The sequence below is a fragment of the Filicampus tigris genome, chromosome 3 (assembly GCF_054856515.1).
Source record: "Filicampus tigris isolate MCC_2025a chromosome 3, RoL_Ftig_1.0, whole genome shotgun sequence".
Taxonomy (NCBI): Eukaryota; Metazoa; Chordata; class Actinopteri; order Syngnathiformes; family Syngnathidae; genus Filicampus; species Filicampus tigris.
In genome coordinates, this window is record NC_141219.1 from 1,580,428 (window position 1) to 1,602,299 (window position 21,872).

General features: G+C 41.5%; 1 pseudogene; it reads right to left on the minus strand.

Annotated features, from left to right (window-relative positions):
* Window positions 1–1,027: 1,027 nt before the first annotated feature.
* LOC147149544 (uncharacterized) overlaps window positions 1,028–21,872 on the minus strand; it is a 50,803-nt pseudogene continuing 29,958 nt past the window's right edge.

The window sequence follows — 21,872 nt, forward strand, 5'->3', positions numbered from 1 at the left end:
GAGATTTCTGGTACCAACTGCCAACATTTGTCCAAAGGGTCCAGTGTCTTAGTTTTAAAATACCACTGGTGGATGACAACCGTGTATGTCACATTTTTGTTGTTGTTTTAGCCCCTGCCAATATAATATTAGCTGCAAATGATAAAAAGCTACTTACTGTATGAGCGTTACAACAGTTAAACCAAATGTCATTGATATTTTACATAGGCAAGGCAGCTATATTTCTTCTTATCCTTTCGGCTTTTCCCGTTAGAGGTCACTTCACCGTGTCATCGCTTCACCGTGTCATCCTTTTCCATCAAAGTCTATCTTCAGCATTCTCCTCTCTAACACCAACTGCCCTCATGTCTTCCCTCACTACTTCCATCAACCTTCTCTTCGGGCTTACTCTTTCCGTTCAGCTCCATCCTCATCATCACCCTTCTACCGATTATAGGTACTATCTCTCCTCTGGGTGTGCCCAAACCATCTAAGTCGGCTCTCTCTAACGGTAAAATGACAAAACATCTAACCGTGCATGTCCCTCTCATGACCTCATTTCTAATCCTATCCATCCCGTTCACTCCCAAAGTATTCCTTAAGCTCCCCCATCACACCTACAGCACACCTCACCACTGTTCTGCTACCCTCATACATGTCCTGTTCCGTTCTAACTAACATACTTCACTGCCACTCCAGACTTCTTCATGAAGTAGCACAGTTGCTCTCTGGGCTCCCTCTCGTCGGCTTTCTAGATTGATCCCTTCTGTACTTCTCTATCGACACCTTCAAGGCACATAATGCATCTGTAGTAGTCTTCCTTTGCATGAAACCTTAGAGTTTTTCACAAATAATTTCCCTTCTGTCCTGGGTCTACCTTCCACTAACCTTTCACATGACTCCATTGTTTGTCTCATCAACTTGATTCCTCGATAGTCCTTCAAACTCTGCACATTGGCCTTGAAAATGGGCACCAGCACACTTTTCCTCCGTTCTTCAGTCATCTTCTCACGCTCTAGACTTCGATTATAAACAACCTGGTCAAAAGCTACAAAGCCACCTCTCCCAGATGCTTCCATGCCATCACAGGTATGTCATCAGGATCAACTGCCTTTCCATTTTTCATCCTTATTAGTGCCTTTCAAACTTGTTCCTTACTGATTATTGTTACTTCTTGATCTAGCATAATTGCCTCTTCTTCTCCTCTTCTCTCATTTTCTCATCAACTCCTCAAAGTATCCTTTCCATCTACCAGCACACTACTGGCACCAGTTAACACACTTCCGTCTCTATCCTTAATCATCCAAACCTGCTGTACATCCTTTCCATCTCTATGCCTTTGCCTAGCCAAACTGTAAAGATCTTTCTCACCTTCTTTACTGTCCAACCTGGCATACATGTCACCTCTTTATACCTCTTTTTGGGCTTTTCCACCACTATGCCGCATCTCATTCTTTTCTCATCTTCTTTCCCAAGTCCTCTCAATGTCCCGCTTCTTCTTGGATATCCTCTTTCCTTCCATGCTTTCCTGTACATTCTGGTTCCACCACCAAGTCTCCTTCTCCCTTTTGCTACCAGAAGACATTCCAGGTACTCTGCTGACTGTCTCTTGGATGTAGTGTAGCGCTCTAGTCTGCTTGAAGCTCTCATCGAGAGCCTGTCTCACCTCTTCTTGTAAGGCTGCGTGACACTCTTCCTTTCTCAGCTTCCACCACAGGGTTCTCCGCTCTGCCTTTTTCTTCTTAATCTTCCTCACCCCCAACAGAGTTATCTTACATACCACTATCCTATGCTGTCTTGCTATAGTCTCCCAACCACCACCTTACCACTACCAATGTAATCCAGCAGTGTGCTTTTACCTCTGAATAAAGTGTTCACTGCTGCCATTTCCAAATTCTTGGCAACGTTCACCACCATCTACCATCACCATGTTCCTTTCCTGGATCCCAACTTTTACCAGGACTTCTTCATCACCCCAGTTTTCTTCACCAACATGTCAATTACAATCTGCAGCCATCCAGAGTCTCTTCCTGTCTGGGATGTTCAGAACTACGTCATCTACCTCCTTCCAGAATCTCTCTATTTCATCTAGTTCACATTCTACCTGTGGGATATAACCACTAATTGAATTAAAAACAATACTCTCGATTTGAAGTTTCAGCCTCATCAAATCAGGGCATGTCGTGTATATGCTGTCGGCATGTGAAGCCCTTTGAAACTTCCCTGTGGTTAAGGGCTATATAAATAAATTTGACTTGACTTGACTCATCACTCAATCTGACACTCCCTTTCACTTTCAAGGACATTCTTAACTAACACTTGCTTTAAGATAACCCCTACTCCATTTCTCTGCACATCTACACAATGGTAAAACCATTTGAGCCCTGCTCCTAAGATTCTAGCTGTACTGTCTCTCCACCTGGTCACCTGAACACACCTTTCTCCTAATCATCATGTCAAACAACTCCCAACTTTTCCTGTCAACATTCAAAGTCCCAACTTTCAGATTTAGGCTCTGTGCTTTCCTCTTCTCTTTCTGTCTGTGAGCCCGCATTCTACCTCTCCTCCGTCTTTGACACACAGTTTCTGAATTTCCACCGGCACCCTGTCGGTTAATGGCGCCGATGGCGATTGTTGTTAACCCGGCTCGCGAACGATCTGGTATGTAATTCCTAAGGTGAAAGCTCATAATTGTTGGCACGGTTTTAAGCCGGATGCTCTTCCTGACTCAAACCTCGGCATTTACCGGGCTTGGGACAGGCCTACACAGTTTGGACTGGCATGCGCCCCTTGTAGCGCTGCATTAAGGCAGTTGGATTTTTATAGCGCATTTTATACATAAGGATTTACATGATTAAAAGTACAACATTTAAAAATTACAAAAATAAAAGGTAGCTTAGTAAAAGAACGTATCGTGCAGGAAAAAGATTTGGAAACATTGATTTAAGAAAATGCTTTGAAATAGGCGTGAAGGGGTGTGGGGGAGACGCATATTTTTTAACCTGAACTTAAAAGTATTCACATTTTGGCCTGACTTCATTTCTGTTGGCAGCTTATTTCATTTTCAAATGTATTTTCTTATTCATTTTCATTCATTTGACCTTAGTTTGCAGACTTCAGAGGCCTACTGGGTTTATATGATATCAGCATTGCTTTAATGTATTCAGGACCTAAACCATTCAGTGATTAATAGACCAGTAGCAGAACTTTAAATTCTATTCTAGTTAACTGGAAGCCAGTGTAAAGCCTTTCGAACTAGAGTCATATGCTCTGATATATCACTGCGTTAAATATCCCAAATCATGATTGAAGGGAGATACAAGGTTTTCATCAGAAGACACATTATACATGGTAAATACAAACCAAAACCAACGCTCTTACAAAAGAAGAGGAGAAATCTCTTCTCTTCTCTTCTCCTCACCCATGGCTGTCATTTTCTTTAATCCAACAATAATAGTATGCGGCCTCAAGTTTCCTTTTCATCTCATGCTCAGGCGAAATAGGACGGCCGCCAGCTACTTGTGTTTCTTGCATCCCGAGACCAGCTTGAGTCTCGCTAATCTGGAAGAAATCAAAGATTAGCATTTTGGAGAGGTTCGCATTTGCCTCAGAGACCGCTGACTCAGATGTTCCCCCAGCCCTCAAGAGACAAATCTGTCTGGCACATTTCATATTCCACACTGTAAAGATAAAAAAAAAAAAAACATTATAACCGAGTATGTACATTTGCGCTGACGTATGCCGAAATGGAATTGATGGGGACACCACCTCGGCGGGAATAGGGGCATGACCGATGAAACAATTGACTGTGCAGTGAATATTTCAAAGTCATGAAAATCCCTCTTTATGGCAGAGTGTTTCAACATGACTTAATCAACCAAAACAAATCCCCCTGGTCCCCTATTTCTGTGGTAAAATAAGATGAATCACAGCTCAAAAGATGTTTAAAAAAAAGTGCAACCTCTACAGCTGAACTTTCCAAAGCATGTCAAATTTGGAGTTCCTAATTATGTGGGGAAATATGCATTTTCAACCAGTTAGCATGTGTGATGTCAACAAATCTTCATACACTTCAGCCCAACCCTGTGTTTAGCGTTTTCTCTGACTTTTTTTTTAATGTTTAATATGGAAGGAAAGAAGGAATTTACCACAACATTGGTAAGGGGCGATATTAGCAATTAGTAAAATATTAAATAGATACAATTTTATTTGACAAGCAGATACTAATGTAAATAGCATATAGCTTGAACGCATAAAGGCTTATCCTGGCATTGAAATGAAAAGAGAAGCTTGTAAAGAAATCATGTAAAACATGTATTACTTTCCATTTCCTTTAAAAACTCCTTTGGCATCATTCACTTCTCTGAGTGACGTGCGGTGAGGCACTACTCCTCTGATTTCAGATATAAAAATATGAACATAAAATAGAAGTTTAGACGATATTTCAATTTTGGCCTCTCTTCACTTCTTGCCCATGCATTTGAACAGGAAATACAAATGCAGTTATTTTAATGATGAAATCATTGATCATTATTACATTGAAAGTCAATGTAAAGCACGGACCATAGAACTAAAATGGAACATAATTTAACGGAATCAGTCAAGTTTTTTTCTTTACATGCAAAGAAGGGCCAGCAGGGGGGCGGGCGGCACTGCCTCACTTGCCTACCCTGACCCCCTTATGTTTTTCTTTGCATGTTGGCCTTTCATCCACAACTGAATGTCCTTATTTTCTCTTTATGAACTAAGATTTTGGAAAACCGGCATCCAATGTTAACCCTTCAAGCACCAAAGTAGCAAAATTGCACCAAGTAACATTTACAGTATGTCTCTATTGCTACTCATTATGAAGTGACAAACTTTTCAAATCGAAATATCAAAACTGAATATTTTGTTGGGATAACCCTAAAAGATTTTCCAAAGCTCAGTCTTGAGTATTTATTTCACTTTGGTTAAAAAAAATGGTTTTAAATTAGAAAAACCTGGAACTCAACCAGCAGATATTGACTCAACCAGTTGAAGTCATAGCATCCTTTGACCTATATTGCATCATTTCAAAATTCTGCTGATTTTCTAGCATTGGCTAATTAGTTAGCATGCTCCCGTCTCGCTCATCATTGCCCCCGATGGTTTCAGAAATGGCTGCTGAGTCAGTTGGGGCTGGCCCTGGACGGCTAGTGGACAACTCGCAGAACAATTTCAGTGCCGCCGTCTTCGGTGCGTGTGCCAGTTTACTGCCAGAGGCCCAACCTCATTAGCCGTATTACTCAGATCAAACAGAGAGGCCGAGCAGCGGAAGAAAGCAAATCTGCTGTCCCCTCTCCAAAAGGAAATGATGAAACACAAAAAATTAGCCAAGTGCGGGCGGCAGAAGACATTGTGCAACTGGTTTTGAGTTTGAAGGGCATGTGCTTTGATACTGTGGCTATTTTAAAAAGAGAACCGTGTAGCCCTTTGATGGCACCCATGAGACTCTGTCAAGTCCCCTACCCAGAAAAAAAAAAAGGAGCACGGTTCATCGCTCTGCGGTTCCACACCTCCTGTAGGGTAAGATATTTGGGGTGGGTGCACGGTCACAAGGCGAGGCGGTGGGGGTTGACTTTGGCCTGCTGAGCCCTGAGATGGCAAATTGGTTGTCAGGATGTGGAACCCTACCTCATTGTTGGCGACAGGAGCTGTGGAAGATGGAGCAGCAGCAGCGTGATTGAACTGGACTCACCTCTATGCGCATCAATGAGTAAAATTCTTCGGAGCGACTTTGTAGGGTAAAAGGCAGTGGGCAGCCAGGGGAGCACCAGCACCTTGAAATGATATTCGGGGGACCTTCTGGCTGTGGAAAAATGCCAAACAATAATAAAGGGGGTTGTTTGACTTTTTACCTGCTTGTATCCAAATAGTCAAGTCTTACACAATTAAGGAGGGTAAATACTCACGGGTGTTTTAAAGCTTGGTTGTCTCAGGAGAGTTAATGTAAATGTGTTTCACACTGGTAAATGGAAAACATCATTTCTTGTTTTGTTATTTGAACTTGATAATTTATCTGCTTTGTCATTGTCTTGCATATTTTTTTCGTTTAACTGACATTTTGTTGGGGTTTTATCTTTTAATTTTGTTTTTAATCATTATGTTTTTGCCTCTGTAAAGCACCATGGATTTACCATGTTTAAGAATGGTACTGCACAGATGCTTTGCCTTCCTGTACACTTTTAACAGTACACGCAGATGAAAGAAAGTGGCCTCCAAATGTTTTCAGACAGCAACTACTGAGCTTCGCAATGTTTCCCAATTTCTTTGGGGCGATAGCACATATTTTGAACAATATCTTGTCCAAATATCCTGTGATGCAGGTGTGCCTCTCAAGTGATATCGTATTCTGTCCGCGAGCTAACTAGTTTGGATTTCTCAGGGCCCTTCAGCGTCGGAGCCGACAAGCACACCCTGGAAGCTCTCCAGTAAAAGCCCCGTTGAAAAATAGTGAATAGATTTCCAGAGCATCATCAGCATTGATAGAGAGGCTTTAGTTGAGCAGCGGGGTGGACAGCAGTGGCTTTGGAGTGGGATTTCATTAGGGCAATATGGTGATGCAGACCTCTGGGATGGGGTGAAGAGCACACTGGACTGCATCATCACTTGTGGCCTTGACAGCTTTGGACGAGAGCATCTTACCCCTATAGACACTCGTTTAATTAAGTCCTCCCTTGCTTTTAGAAACTCCGTTGATGAGATAATTGGCTAGTAGATGGGGTCTCTGGGCTTAATGACTCCTTTTAAGTCGCCCCCCCCCCCCCCCCCCCCAATCGGGGCGGGTGAAACGATAGCAGTTATAGAGTCTCTGATGCGTAGAAACTATCAAATCAATTCATACATGTTTTCAAGGGGAATGTGCAAGCTCATCAGACTGAAACAGAGCTGAAGTGTCCTCGCAGAAATGCCCATTAAAGCGCAGCATTAAGGAAAATGTGCTAAGTTCACGATGGAGCTCAACTTTATTACCCTTCTTTTTTCTGGAGATAATATTGAAATAAGGATGAACTCTCTTTTGCAACCCTTAACTGCAATTTTGATGGAAGATTCTCCTTCTTTTGCTGTTAAGTGAAGTACTGTATCTGGAAGTCCTATTTAGAAGATTCTTACTTTGTGTTAATGAAGAAAGTGCAAACCGTGACGAATTAATGTATTGTCAGAGATGACAGTCACACCTAAAACACATACAGTACCTGTACCCTGGCCACAAACTATACAGCCCCCGTTCACTTTGCTTTGAAGTCAAGAAAAGCCCAAAGATGTGGAAAACAAGATCTGAACACAAATATATACATACATACATACATACACACATCATATGTATGACTGTATGTATGTATTGGGTATTCAGATAAAATTTATATATATATGTATATATATATATATATATATATATATATATATAAGAAAAAACTAAACACTTTTGGACTAAACTCATTCACTGCCAGATATTTTCAGACCCTCTTTTATCAGCCACAAGTAATATACATAAACAAATACACTGGGGACATTTTGAAGAAGTCTAAAAAAAGCTAAATGTTCAAACAAAGAATGCTGTTTCTTTGAAATTAATATACAGTGATGAGTAACAGGAAAAGTGAATATATCGTTTTTGACAACCACAACAGTGCAGCTGCCATTGATTCAATGTCCTGAGAAAGAAACGACCTGAATGGATGAGAATAGACAGAAGCTTGTAAATATGCTTTTGGGCAATCTCATCAATTTGAAGTGATTTCAGTGAGCATTATGCATTTTTCTCTCTTTAAAGCAACTTTGCAATTTTGTCCAATTTTGCACACATTAGAACATGAAATAGGCTACTGTACTTTTAAGTGATTTTATGTTTATACGACAATAGTGAAAGACTGTCTTGATTTTGCAATGTTTCTGCATTTCTCTCTCGAGCCAATCATGTTCTTGCATTGTGAAATGAGCCCATTTTAAAGATGAGACCAACATTTAAATATTTTTTCAATTCACCATGCCTCCTTTTCAGACCCCACCGATTTAATAAGTCATCTACCTTACTTTTCACCAGAAATGTCCCCTATTCCGTGTCTTTGCTGACCTTTTTGCTGAGCATTTGCTATTATCGGAAGGAATCTCATCAGCGCACACAAATGCATGTACCCCTGAGAGGTGCTTCTGGCAGGAAGTATAAAAATGTTGACTTTTTGCTTCTTATGAAAAAAATTAAAGTAATACTTTTTCACCTTGCACCGAGAGAAGAGCAGGTAAAGACATGAACAAATGAGAAATAATCATACACATTGAAAAGGAAAAAGGTACATTAGTCTCTTACTGAGACTAAATCCCAAACAATTCTTATGATTAAAATGATCAACGTTAAGGGTGTAAAAAGATGCTGGCGTGCATAACCGAAGATTTACGGTATGCGTTTATTTACAGTTATTCTGGTAACATTTCACCTACTGTACATCACACCATAATGACGTTAGAGCAAGGTGGGGCTATGTCAGGAATTCCTGCAACAGAGTCATTTACTGTCACAAACTCTTAGCTACAATTCAAAGGGGTGTGACTAACCACATGGAATGTTAGCGCGGTTTATCAGTAAACCGTTACGACCCTATCGGCTCTTATTGGAAATCAGTCGGTCCTGACAAAACACACATGCAAAAAATATAAACCCAACGGATGCAAAAAGGGGCGCAATAAACTACGATTTGAAAGCGGGGTACAGTTGTTAAATTCCTCCCTAGTAGCGGCTGACATTTTCCTAAAAATATTTTTAATGGATGGAACTGAGGATTGTTGTTTTGTATTCGTGTTTAATATTTTAATCTACTGTGATCACTCTTACAGACTGGTACTCCGATGCGGATCAAATTAAAAAGGAAAGTAAACTATTGCTGTTGAACTTCTAAAAGCAAAGGATTTAGATATTCCTTGTACACCACTTCTTATTTGTGAATCGTTTACAACATTTATGTTGTTGTTGTCTTGTTTCATTTTAAATGGCTTTTATTTTTTAGTCCGACACACCAATACTAAATAAATGTTGACCACCGATGATGGCACAGATGAAGCTGTTCCGATTTACAGCTCTTAATGGCACCATTCAGCAATATGTAAATATCATTTCCTGTGCATGGTGAAATGTATGCATGGTGCAATGACTGTGGAAAACATGATTAATGGTATGCTTCCTAGAATATTTCCATTCCGGCTGAGATTGTATCTTGCCATGAATTATTATTATTATTTTTTTAAAATTGCATTTGTATGTTACATACTAATCAGATAGCGTCCAGTGTATGCCGCAGTACCATATCTTAACTTTATATTGACTTTAGCAATGGAGGATATGACAATCATTCAATGTGGCATCGTTAAGAAGACAAATGAACCCATATGTAAAATAGGTCATTGATCATTGCGCCAAAGAGCGTGACAAGATATCATTCGCAATAGAGCAGGCACAGTCCCAAAGTTACTAACTTGCAACAAAACAATCAACAGACGACCGGACGTATTCTTGCTTCCCCGGTTTTCGTGACTTTTCTTCCCTTTTCAACATATTTTTGGCATTATACAGTGTATGTTCATACACATTCAGTAAAGCAATTTTCATTTACAGATGTGAAAAGTACCGTATGTGATCATCTGTTTAGAACGTGTAGTGCATTGACATTGTCTTTTTAGTTCACCAACCACTGTGGCTATTTTTGCCCTCAGATTTACTAGCCACTTGGCATTTTCACAAGCCACAATTTTGTTGTTCGATACGCTGTGTGCAACGAAGGCGGCTGCGGCCATTGCATGAAAGTGCCGTATCTTTGCCTAGCCAAGTCACGGGTGGAGGAATTTGGGGTGGGTACGGTCATTGTGTATATTCACCTCACTTTTATGTGACAGTGGGGCAAAATTCGGAATGATCCGATCCCAGACACATTTTCTGAAATAAGCGGCTGACGTAATAGTGACTTAATTGTTAAACTTTACACTTGATGAAACGGCAGGCACTACGGAGACCCGACTATAACAATTACAAAGTCAACATTGCATAATATGTGAGCTCGAACTGTTTTCTGGAAAGCGTTTGAGATTTGCGCTGCTCTCGTCACGTTGCGGTGTCTGGTCTTTTGAATATTACTCACAGCAGCATAGTTAGATAAGCGCAACGATTCATAATGCATTCAGCCGTAAGCCAATCTGCCTGTTGCCATCATCAGCATTCAGTACAGTACCGAGTGCACATGTGTGTTATTTGCTCTATTATAAGGGCAGGTAGAGTCGAGCAATTGCTGTCCTTTCAGCCTTAATCCCTTTGATCCGGGGAGGGAGAGTTGATGGGATGTCGGGGGGATGAACAGAGCTGTGACAGGTGAAAGAGAAAAGAGGGAGGGGCGAGAGAGAATGAGCCGTCCTGCCAATCAAAGTTAGTCGGAGCAAAGCTCAATCTCTGCGCTTTATTGAACGACCCGCTGTCCCAATTTAGAGGACGAGCGTGTGAACCGCACCTGGCATTTGTCTGGTCGCACGAAGAGACAACGAGAAAACAAGAAGATGGAGGGAACACTTGTCCCTGCATTTCATTGTGAGAGGCTAGTGTGCCTCAGTCCAGATCCAAGATAAGCGACACAAATAATGAACACGGTTAATAAGTTAAGATAATAATGCTCCTTTTGGTGACAAATCACAATGACAACATTTGGACAGCAATAACGCATCTACACGATAATATGATTAATCGTGACGTAATGGCATTTCCATGAGGAACATACCTCATTACCCCTCAAAGGGGACATTCCTTCTAGTCTATGTCTTGAACCCAGAACTCCCGGTTTCCTCGCGAGGTTCTTATGGATGAATGTCTGCCGCAACATTTTCTGTGTCCATCAATTTCTGAAAGCATTTGCCCTGATTTGGGTCAGGGGTGAGCTGGTGCACATCACAGCTGACTGCGCAAGAAGCAGGACTGGATGCTAGTCAATTGCAGGTCACATACACTGTAGATCAGGAGTGCCCAAACAGGCGATCGTGGTCGACCAGTAGACCGCAGACTGGTTCCAAGTCGACCGCGGGGCCGGTATGGGAAAAGAAAAAAAATGTATGTGCATTTTGGGAAGTAGTTTTACATTCTCCTGGCGTAACTAGCCCTGGCAATTTGAGGTCCTTTTGTAGCTCATTTCAGGCCGAAGAACCAGCATAGCTAAATACCTTTTTCCCTAATTCACAATCTGGGGACATTCAGATGAAGGACATTTTGGAATCGAAGGGCGTGCTTGTTCTGGTTAATGCAGAAAAATATGCTTAAATCAAATTGAGGCAGCCCAATTAGAGCTTTGTGCAAGAGAGAGCGCCACGGTGGGAAGAGATGAACAATTTGCAGTAGCATGAAGGCTGCAATGATGTACTCGACTAATACAAATGGTAACAGGCAGGGTTATTATATCGTTTTGATGATCTTTCTAAGGTACGGATCAGGTACATGCATGTAAAGTAAATCATTAGTATCCAGTAGGCGGGGGGGAAATTGTTGGAGATAGGGCAAGTTTAAATGTCAGTTTCAAGACAAGTTTGTCAATGTGACACTAAAATGTTAATGTCTAAGTATTTGTAAGAGGGCACCCTTTAAATTTCTATCCCTTCTGCAGTTAATAGTTTGGGAAGATCTGCTGGAAGTCTTTTCCCGTCAGATAAAAGCATATACTTTGATTTGTCAACATTTAACATTATCCTCACCTGGGTAAGGTGGGACGGAACAATATCAGAGACGCATTGCAAGACCTCCATATTGTGCACATATGGGTGGAGGGGGGGGGGAGTCTCACCGCGAAAATAGACGATTACATGGATGGAAAAAAATGGGCTTCCGACTATGCTTAGTCTGACTATTTTTTAAAGTCTATCGTTCATCGGCTACAAAATGGGCGTCCAGCATAGGCGGAATGCCCAGCTGTGCATATGACCATGTGCCGAAAGCGTCCGTGGTAATCTGTCATCCAACCAACCTCCAGGGCCTTTCTGGCAAAGGGACTGGAGCGAGCTTCACTTGTAGATAATGAACAGAGGCCACGGCTTGATGGTTCAGCCTGGCCTCACTCTGTCACCTTTCCCCTTAAGCTGGAAAAGTCACTTCCCGTGGGCACTGCAGCGCTCCAGTGGTTGTGCCTTTAAAACTTTTGCCCTTTTGCCAAAATGAGCACGTGGACAGGAGGACGGGGTGGGGGGCGGTCGTGCGGGAGACTGAGCCAGAGCAGTGCACTTTAAAGTAGCACTAGCAGTACACTGAAAAGAAATGGGTTGCTGAATTTACTCCATTTTAATTCATCAAGCGGGTGCACAAAATCTAATCATCTGTATCCAGTAATAAGTACTAGCATCTACTTAAAAAAGGGATCACCATCCAGATGATTTTATTTGTGCAATCAATGACTTGACAAAACAAAATGGAGTAAATTCAACAAAAAAAAAACGTGTATAACGGTGTATAAGGTGACTGTTATCCATTCAAATTTACTTGTATTCATGAACACATCTTCCCATTAAAAAATAATAATAATAATTTTAAATTAATATGTTTCTGTCACCGTCTTAAAAGATTTTCTCTTATTGGTTGTTTTTTCCTCAGGTGCGCTGGTTTCTTGCAAATCTAATTAGAGGCACAAGATGAGTTATTGGGTTGAATCTGTGTTCAGCTGAAGCGGGGCAAAAGTCATGTTTTTTTTAATGGAGATTACGACAAGGATATTCTGGCAATGTTCAAATTGCGATTCAAAGAAAAAGTAAAACTTGGAAATGGAATGAATTCCTTTGATTTTTAAATTGTGTTCCAATCTTATAATTTCCAGTCGCAAATGTCAGCAAATTGGCAAAATTGTATGCCTTCCCTACCCACATTTCAAAAACAGAGATGTTCTTTTAGGTTCATTGAAGACTCTAAAATGTCTGTAAGTGTGATTGTTAGTGTCGCTTGTCTGTATATGCCCTGCAATTGGCTGGCAACAATTCCAGGGAGCACACCACCACTTGTCCAAAGTCAACTTGGATGGACTTCACCTCACACCTAATGAGGACAAGCAGTATAGAAAATGGACAAATGGATAATCTACTCACCCTATGGCGAAATTGCACTGAACAGCTCGGAGAGTTGCATTTTCCAAGAAAAATCTTTTGTTTTGCAGAAGACATTAAGGATGTCACGATACGATAATATCGCGATCTGAGCCTCTCGATATGATAAATATCACAATATTGTGGTGAAGTTGGCGATTTATAAAAAGGTCACGATACAGTAGAAAAGCTCACGATATTATTAAAAAAACGCCCCTATATAAAAGAAAAATCACAACATTCAGTTTATGTACAAAATAGCAGCATTCACAAAGAAATAGATTTGCCAGTCATGAGCTTCTATTGGCGATTAGCGTGGGTCTTAAACATAGGTGGCATCAAATTAAACTGCACTAATAAACTAACCACCAGAGAGTGCTGGAACTGCACAAATGGAAAAAAAAACTTGAGATTTGTTGCTATTAATAAAGTGACATGCCGACGACGATATATTGTCGCAATTTTAATATCGCGATATCACAATGTTGTTGATATTGTGACATCCCTAGAAGACATCTTTTGTGACATCCTGCTTGATGGTTGGAGCTGGGACGTTTTAGTTGCATCTTTAGAGGCACATTCTTGCAAATTCGGAAATGCAAGACTTGCGGCACATTCCAGTGTATTTGCCCTTGATCTAAATGCACCACAAGAACACACATGCAGGCAACGTTTTGCATACTCTGAATGCAATACACAATAGACTGGTGCACATTAGTCATATCGTATTAAACCCGATTTGTCATGGGGCCAGGAATAATAAATGACACCATTTGAATAGCGAATGGCGATTCGAGACACGTCAAATTTTCAATCTCCTCTAGTGGGAGGACAAATCGCCTGAGAGGTTGGATTAGGCTTGTGAGTCACATCTTGAATAATATTTTTTTTTAAATCCTGTTGTTGCTTTTGTAATTGTCTTGGAAATATTTACATGGGAAAAAAAAAATGGAAATCTTTTGTCGGGTTTTGGCGACGGTATTGCTCTCCTTTGAGTCAGTGCAAGTGTTAAATATTCATGGCTTTTTTTTTTTTTTTTTTTTGTATGTGTGTGCGGGAAAAGCAGCATTTTGGCCCAATGAGAAGTAAACAAAAAAGGCACGGATTAGCAGAGGTGACAGGCTTGATGAATCCAAACATTTAGGAGATTATGTTTCTGATTGGGAGAATGCTTTGCCGGCAGATTCATTCCATTCATCTCCACCCCCACCTCATCATCCATATGGAATTCTGACTTGCGCCTTACGCACCGGCTCCCCAGAGGTGGAGTCTCGCTCAGTTTTTCCATGGCCGAGAGGGAATTGATCCACAAGGTGACACTGCAAGGACTGTCAATAGAAGGTCAGGCTCTTTCCACCCCCAGGCATACAGAGTGTACGCTAAGCCTCCTGTGCCGCCATGCCGTGTCGATCAATCTCATATGAGAAGGTTGTAAACATCGGCATGAATGAACAGCTTTGCCATTTCACAAAACAACACCTGCAAAGCACTGGCTGCTTGGTGACTATTGAACAAATTACAGTCATATGTTGAAAGCCGGGGTGGACAATTAATTTTGCAAAGGGGCCAGATGAGAAAGTGGACCGCTTGCTGAGGCCAACATGCTAACTTTGAGTTCCTTTTTTTTTTTTTTTCAATCGTACTTTCAGTTATTTTTTTGTTTTGAAAAGCATTTTTCGTTTTTAAGGAAAATGTTTTTTTTGTTTTTTTCCAATTTTACTTGTAGTTATTTTCATTAGTTTCCGTTCACTAGAATAACCTTTCGGTGGGCAGTCAGATGTTAAATGAAACCAACAAAGTGGAATCTTTAGTGTCTGCTCAATGCTCTTTGCGAATGCTCTCATTTTGCATTTTTGTGTTTGGTCCATTCAGTAAACGCCTGACTTTGCATGCAAATTTTTGGCAAGACTTAGCAATATAAAAAACAAAATTTGGACCACAGGCTCACTGTAAAAATTCATACATTGGGTCATTCCTAAATCAAGGCACATCTGTAAATCTTTCGTTACCTGTGTGAAAATATGTTTGCAAACGTTCTACACTAACTGTGCCAAAAGTGTGGGGCTAATTGAACATAATAAACAGACCCGGACCGTATCCTGAAAATGTGCAATGCTCACCCAGCCAAGCTGACAGGCCAGGGGCGAAGGAAGAGAAAGGCTCACTTACATACAATTTGGAAAATAGGCAGCTAACAAAAAGCACTTGGTGGTGAAATTTCACGCAAGATAGGTGGGGACAGGTCCTCCAAAGACCCAATAATTTGTGTAAAAGATATTTTTCTACAGTATAATATTACCACTATTTGCAGGGTGTACTTACCGAGCCCTTCCACAAATCTTCAATCCTTGTTTGTCAATCGCAGGGCACGACCAATTTTTGTCCCAAATCTAATTGATCTCATTAGGGAATGCCGATGCTAAAACCGAAGCCTGACCAGCACTAATCAAAGCGAACGCTTTCATGTGACAGGAATGACATCCTCAAGAACCATCCAATTCTTTGTCAGAGGCAGCCAGCGAACAAAGAGACACACATCGAGGCACAGACGACCGGTACACACGCGCCCGCCGACAGAAAGGGAAAAACTTCCAACAGATGAATTTCTGTTCTTAGTGTTTAACTTTGATTTTCTTTATTTGATGTGCACTACAGAAAGAATATGTTTCTTATCTTCCATCACTTTTTTTATTCTTCATCTGCTTCCTGTTCCGACATCAAATGCATCCTGTTGTGTAGAGCAGATTGAAAGTTCGACAAGTTCTATGAGGTCTCAGTTCTCGTGAAATGCCCTGCTTCTGTTTGGAGATCATATTCTGGCTTCATGCTCAGTGCTTTGTTTTGCTCATGTGGGAGGCCCTATGGATTTATTGATTGGTATGGGAAAAAACAGAGCTGGGCATTTTACTAAAAACTGAGCGTCCTTTATTCGTCATCCGTCTGCAGCTAGGGTACCCTTCCGTCGTCCGTCATTCGCCTTTTTTTCTGGGGGGGGGGGGGGGGTGGTTAGTAGTCCGCCTCTAATTTTAAACGGCTGTCCGGCGGCGAGTCCGACTAAACTTTCACTCGCGCACACCCCCGGCAGCATTAAATGGTTTGTCACCCGATTGATTCAGCATCCGTACAGAAATGCGTTATGCAGGCCTCGTATCAAACTCATGATATTGGTGTCGTGGCAACACCAGTCCAGGGTTTGATTCATTAGTAATATTCTTGCGAGTTTGAAGTTCAAACTGAGAGTTCGGGCAAACGCGAGCTTATCCGTAGGCCACTTTTCCCAGAGATAGAGTGATGGCCTCTCATCCAAATGGCCTGTGACAGTCTCCAGACCTCTCACGCCACCAATGCGACGGCGGCAGGGGACGGCGACGAGCACGTAATGACATGCGGGCGGCACCGTTGCCCAAAGTTGCGTCTCCTTTCCGTGTCAGAGCTGCGACTTTGTCGGGGACCAAGTGGAAGAATCCCTCTGGTCATTAACTCCTCCAAGTTGGACGTCAGCAAATAATGTCATGCACTCTGCTGGGTCAGCTATGACTACACTAGTTATTATTTTTGGGCACACTGGGACATTTCATAGCTGTTTTATCACTTTGTTTTGGTGTCTTGTCACACAATTTAAATGTCAGTGAGTCCTCGCTGTGATTAAACAACAGGAAGTCAATAACGCATGCAGTCATTCTCACGTTTATTTGTCATTGGCAGCATCACCGTTTTCCATTTGTATAGGTCAGCGAAAGGGACCATTTGTGCCTTTATTGTCTTTGCTCGTGTATTATTTAGAACCCCGAGGAGCTTCTTTGCTCATTTTATATGGCTCCCCTAATAAGATTACTGTGACACTCTTTGCCCCGTGAGCGGCTCTTGATGCAGTGCAAATAATTTTTTATTTGGAGCGAGCCTCGCCCTGCTGATTGGTGAAGTGCTCGTTAATTGGTTTAAACTTTGCTCTCACCGCTCGGGGATCAGCATGCTTAATTTCGGCGAAAGGTCAGTATCAATATAAATCTGATGGCTCGCTGAGGGGAGGGAGGCGGAGGGGTGGAAATAAAAATGGCGGGAAGTGACCACTGGGAGGGAGGACGGGGGGTGACCTTGCTAACTCCGGAGCAACAGAGAAGATTAGATATTGAAGCCCGGTCTCTTGTCAGGTGTTTATTGCGTGTGATCTCTGCTGGATGAGGTCAGATTTTCATATTATGGCAAAGCAACTGCTTAACCACAAATGATTGCAGTATATTCAACAAGAGATCAATGGAGAGGCTCAAACGCAAGGCGTTGTTAGGATTTCTCAGGATACTTTCACACTTGAAGTCATCTTTTTCCGGGATCTGCTTTGTTTCCCTTCTGCTTCAGTTTCTTTTCACACAATTCATATCCCAAACCACATGCAATTTCTTTCAGGTGGTTTAGTAGAGGCTAATGACGGGCATGCTAATTGATTATTCGATCATTGTGAAATCTGATGATAAAGGGGAGTCGATTGTTGGTTCATTGTGTGTTGAAACAGTTGAGGCAAAATCTGGTGCGATACCTGGCTGTAACCAGCAGAGGCGCTGTTGAGGTCGCCCTCAACTCCTCAGTGATGTAGTGTGAAGAGACAATGTTCGCCCACTACTATATCGCACCTCATCGATTGCGCTTTTGCGCAACATACTCTAATCTGTGTCTGCCGCTGAAATCACCGCCATATTTCAAACATCACAGTCATTGTGGTTTATGGGTTTTTTCAGTGCACTTACTGCCATGCCCTTGCAATGTGGAAATGGAAAGCCAAGTCACACATGCAATATTTAAGTTTTGTAACACCGCGAGAACAGCAAAATAATGAACAGGCACATGAAGGAGCACACAGGAAAGCACATTTTCTAACCCTGTTGTTGGCTGACATGGCTGAACGAAACAGACTGCATGGTTTGCTGCTCTCTGTCAGGTTAACCAATCGGATGGCTATTTTGGTCATCTGAAAAACGGAATTTCAAGTTTCTTTTGAAGGTTCATTTTCAGGAATAAAACCATAGGTGGACTCAATAAAAATATTTTGCTAGTCCATGGCAAGTCAGGCCATGTCTGAGACGAGTCCAAGTCAAATGCCAAGGAGTCTGAGTCAAGTCCAAGAGAACAAAAAAAAAACATGTCTTGAGTCCGGACTCGAGTACTACTGCCCTGCTAAGCATACTTCCTACTTTCCTACTGTATAATTCAGATCCACGGAGGCATCTTTGTTGCATCTTAGGGCATGACAAAAACAGCACCGTCACCGTGTTTTAATACAGACAATTCAAAGGTCAATTTTCCATTGTATGTCCTGTTGAACTCATTCACTGCCAGACATTTTCAGACCCTCTTTTACCCTAACGTTTGAAAAAATGTAAATAGTAACTTCCTGGGATTGAATGGCTGGACTGTGAAAAGACGAGTAAATTTGTCAATGGCAGTGAATGAGTTAAGAAGAGAAAAACATAAAATTTGAGATTTCCATCTGACAGGAGTGATGTGGAAAATCATGCAACAGTGCACCACCAAATAGTTGTTGACAGTAATAGGGTAAAACCTGATTTGATTGTTATCTAGTTGGGTCGGATCGAGGTCAGATCACTTTTCTTTTTTCTTTGGGGGAGCGGGGGTGTTGATTTGGTCCGCACCCGAGTTCAATTATCATGTTGGCGCCTGACTAAAATGAATAAGGCTAACCTGAAAAGAGTTCAATTAAAGCAGGATAAAAAATAAAAAAAAGTGCGAGTGCAAAAGCAGCTGTAAGTGAAATGGCACTGGAGCAAAGTGGAAGAGACTGCGCAAGATTGCAGTCCAGAACGCATGCAGTGAGGAGCGATTTGACACAGACTCTCCTCTGTGGGGGACGTCCTTATTTCATCAGACCCTCTTTCTTTTTCTGGCACAAACGTTACTAGGCTCTGCAGAAGCTGGCATGAGAGGCTCTGGTACTCTGGAGCCTCGGGGGGTCATCCGTAGCCCACACTTGCCCCACGGGACTTCACTCACCCAAATGGAGATATGAGCAGCATCGCTGATTACATGTCGAATACGTTCTACGGCTCATCACTCTCTCGTGTCCGCATGGACTACTCACACACACACCCGCATGCAATCCTTCTCTCACACACACACACACACACACACACACACACACACACACACACACACGCGCACTGCAGCATCATGACCCAGAAGCGTTTGATCCATCAAGGGATTATGCTGACTGTCAATCAGTTTTGAGAGTGGCGCTCAATGAGACAGTGTGGATATGAAATGGCATTATGAAACTAAAACTACTAATTGCGTTTTATTGCTTCCATGAATTTCATGACCGGATATCACGTCTGTGCAAAGTATAGTACATCCAATTATTATTTATAATTTTTCCTCCTGTGTCCCAGTTAGGACATGCGTGGTGGCAGTGTACCCCCACGTAAAAACCCCATGCACGGAATATCTTTACATACAGTATACATTTATTTAAATTTACAGTGAATTTACAACAGTATTTTATTTATTTTTTTTTTTTAAAACAACAATTGTATACATACAAACACGGTGAACATGCACGAGACAAGTGGCGCGTCATGATATTTCGCATTTGGTCTGATTTAGTGTGTAGGCGGATTACACACGTAAGACAGGCTGGGCGTGTTTCTGTCACTCATCAGTAAAATGGCCGCCCTGGGGCGTAATCCATGGTATTACATGTGTTGAACCACTAGAGGGCAGACTATGCCTGTGAGTAAAATGTTACTGCAGGGAATGCACATGAAAAAGAAAACAAAGGACTTAACAGCTTTGTTGCAGGCAGTTAATAACGGCGGTTCTGTGGTATCAGAGAAGACAACAGTGGTTTTTCCTTTTAAAAGAACCCAACACAACACGTAAACCGTAACTTGACGCTTTTAGGGATGATTACGGGCACAGGCGAAAACCCACTTCCGTCCTTGCTTAGGCCGTATAAAAAAAAAAATAAAAAAAACGTCTTGACCTCCGTCCCCAAAATGGGCGTTCCGTCCCTGGGACGGATTGCCCATCTCTGGTTAAGTGTTTGCTGTTCTGCCGTTGTGCTCGGTGAAAAAGACCTTTCGAATAAATGAACAATATTTTCATTAAATGGGAGGTAGCATAAAGGTAAGATGTGTTATTGTAGTCAGGTAGTTTTTGGTATTCAGCAATAGTGACTCTAGATTAGGCCATGTTTTTTTTACAGCTTTTTTTTTTTTTGAATGCAGTTTAAATGTCATAAAGTCATTTGTGCTCTTTTGTCATCTACAATTGCAACAACAATGGGATGGATAACTATAATAATCTGGTGCTATGGTCACAACATTTTTGGCTGAGTCTTATATCCTGTACAGCAAGTGATTTGCTGTTTTTATTATGTTTGGTACGAGGCTCTTTTTTGCATTTTTTTTGTTTTCTTTTAAAAAATAATTAACAGACTGTGATCTCATTTCAGCCCTGAACGTCTTTTGTCATTTTAATGAGCCTTGCCACGCAAAGTGAAGTGTCAATGCCAATGCTGTACTTTTGTTGCCTTTTTGGGGCGAAATTGTATCTGAGGCTAATGATTTTGTAATGTTTCTGCCATAACAAGCTCGGAGCAGAAAATATAGCCATTATTCTCATCGTGCCTCCTGCTGTGTTTATTTAGTTCACAGCTCTCAATGAACAGACTCTGTCTTCTGTGTGTGTGTGCGTGCGCGTGCGCATGTGAAGTTCAAACCGAGAGAGTTTAAACACGAAAAAAACTGTGCTGTCTGCCATCAAGCTCTTTTTTATTTTATTGTATTTTTTTCACCATGAATAAAGTTTCGACAACAAGAGAAATACAGCACTTGGCTTTTAAGAATAAAAATGCCTTAAATCAAATCTGGTTAACATGATAGAAAAATAGGCCCATTTAAACGGGAAGTCTACCGAAACATATTTTTCAAGAATATGTTCTATGCGGGCCTACTATTTGAAATGAGGCATTCAGATAAATATTGCGTTTGTGGAATTAGAGTTAATCCATCCGTTTTTCGCCATCTCCGGGGGCAGCCATTTTGTCACTTCTGTCGACTGAAAATGACATCACAGCGCTGCCTGTGATGTCATTTTCTGTCAACAGAAATGACGAAATGGCCGCCCCCTAAGATGGATAAAAGGAGTAAATTTTGCTGCTTAACTCATATTCCACAAACGCAATATTCATCTGAATGCCTTGTTTCAACTAGTGGGCCTGCTGGGAACATATTCTTGAAAAAAATGTGTTTGGGTTGATTTCTTCTTTAAGATCCTTCCTGTGGATCTTAAAGTTATAGACTAGATCACTTTTATTTGTTGAATGAATAAAGAAAAAAAAAATAAGGTTGGGCGATCGTTGAATCCAAATTTTATCAGCTGGAGAGCCAACTGAAATCGTTGGTCTACTAAAAACATAGTGAAATCGATCATATTATTGCCGTTCCACGTGAACCGAACGTATACAGTCGAACCAAACTGTTTCAACGCGCTTCAAAAGCTGTCCCACGCCAAATGTGAACGCGTGCGTGTGAGCGCCCACACTTGCAGTGGCAGGAGGACTGACGGGAGAGCTCGGGAGGCAGCGCGACAGAATGTTGATGACGTGTGTAAACAAACATGCATGTAAATGCCCATTTATCGAGTCGGAAAAAAACATAGCAATGAGTCAATATGGTCGTTATCGTGACAGGCCAACCAGTTTTCATCAGATCACAACGATAGCACTCAGAATGACCTCACTTAAGGACTCCACCGATCCTCATACAACAAAATTT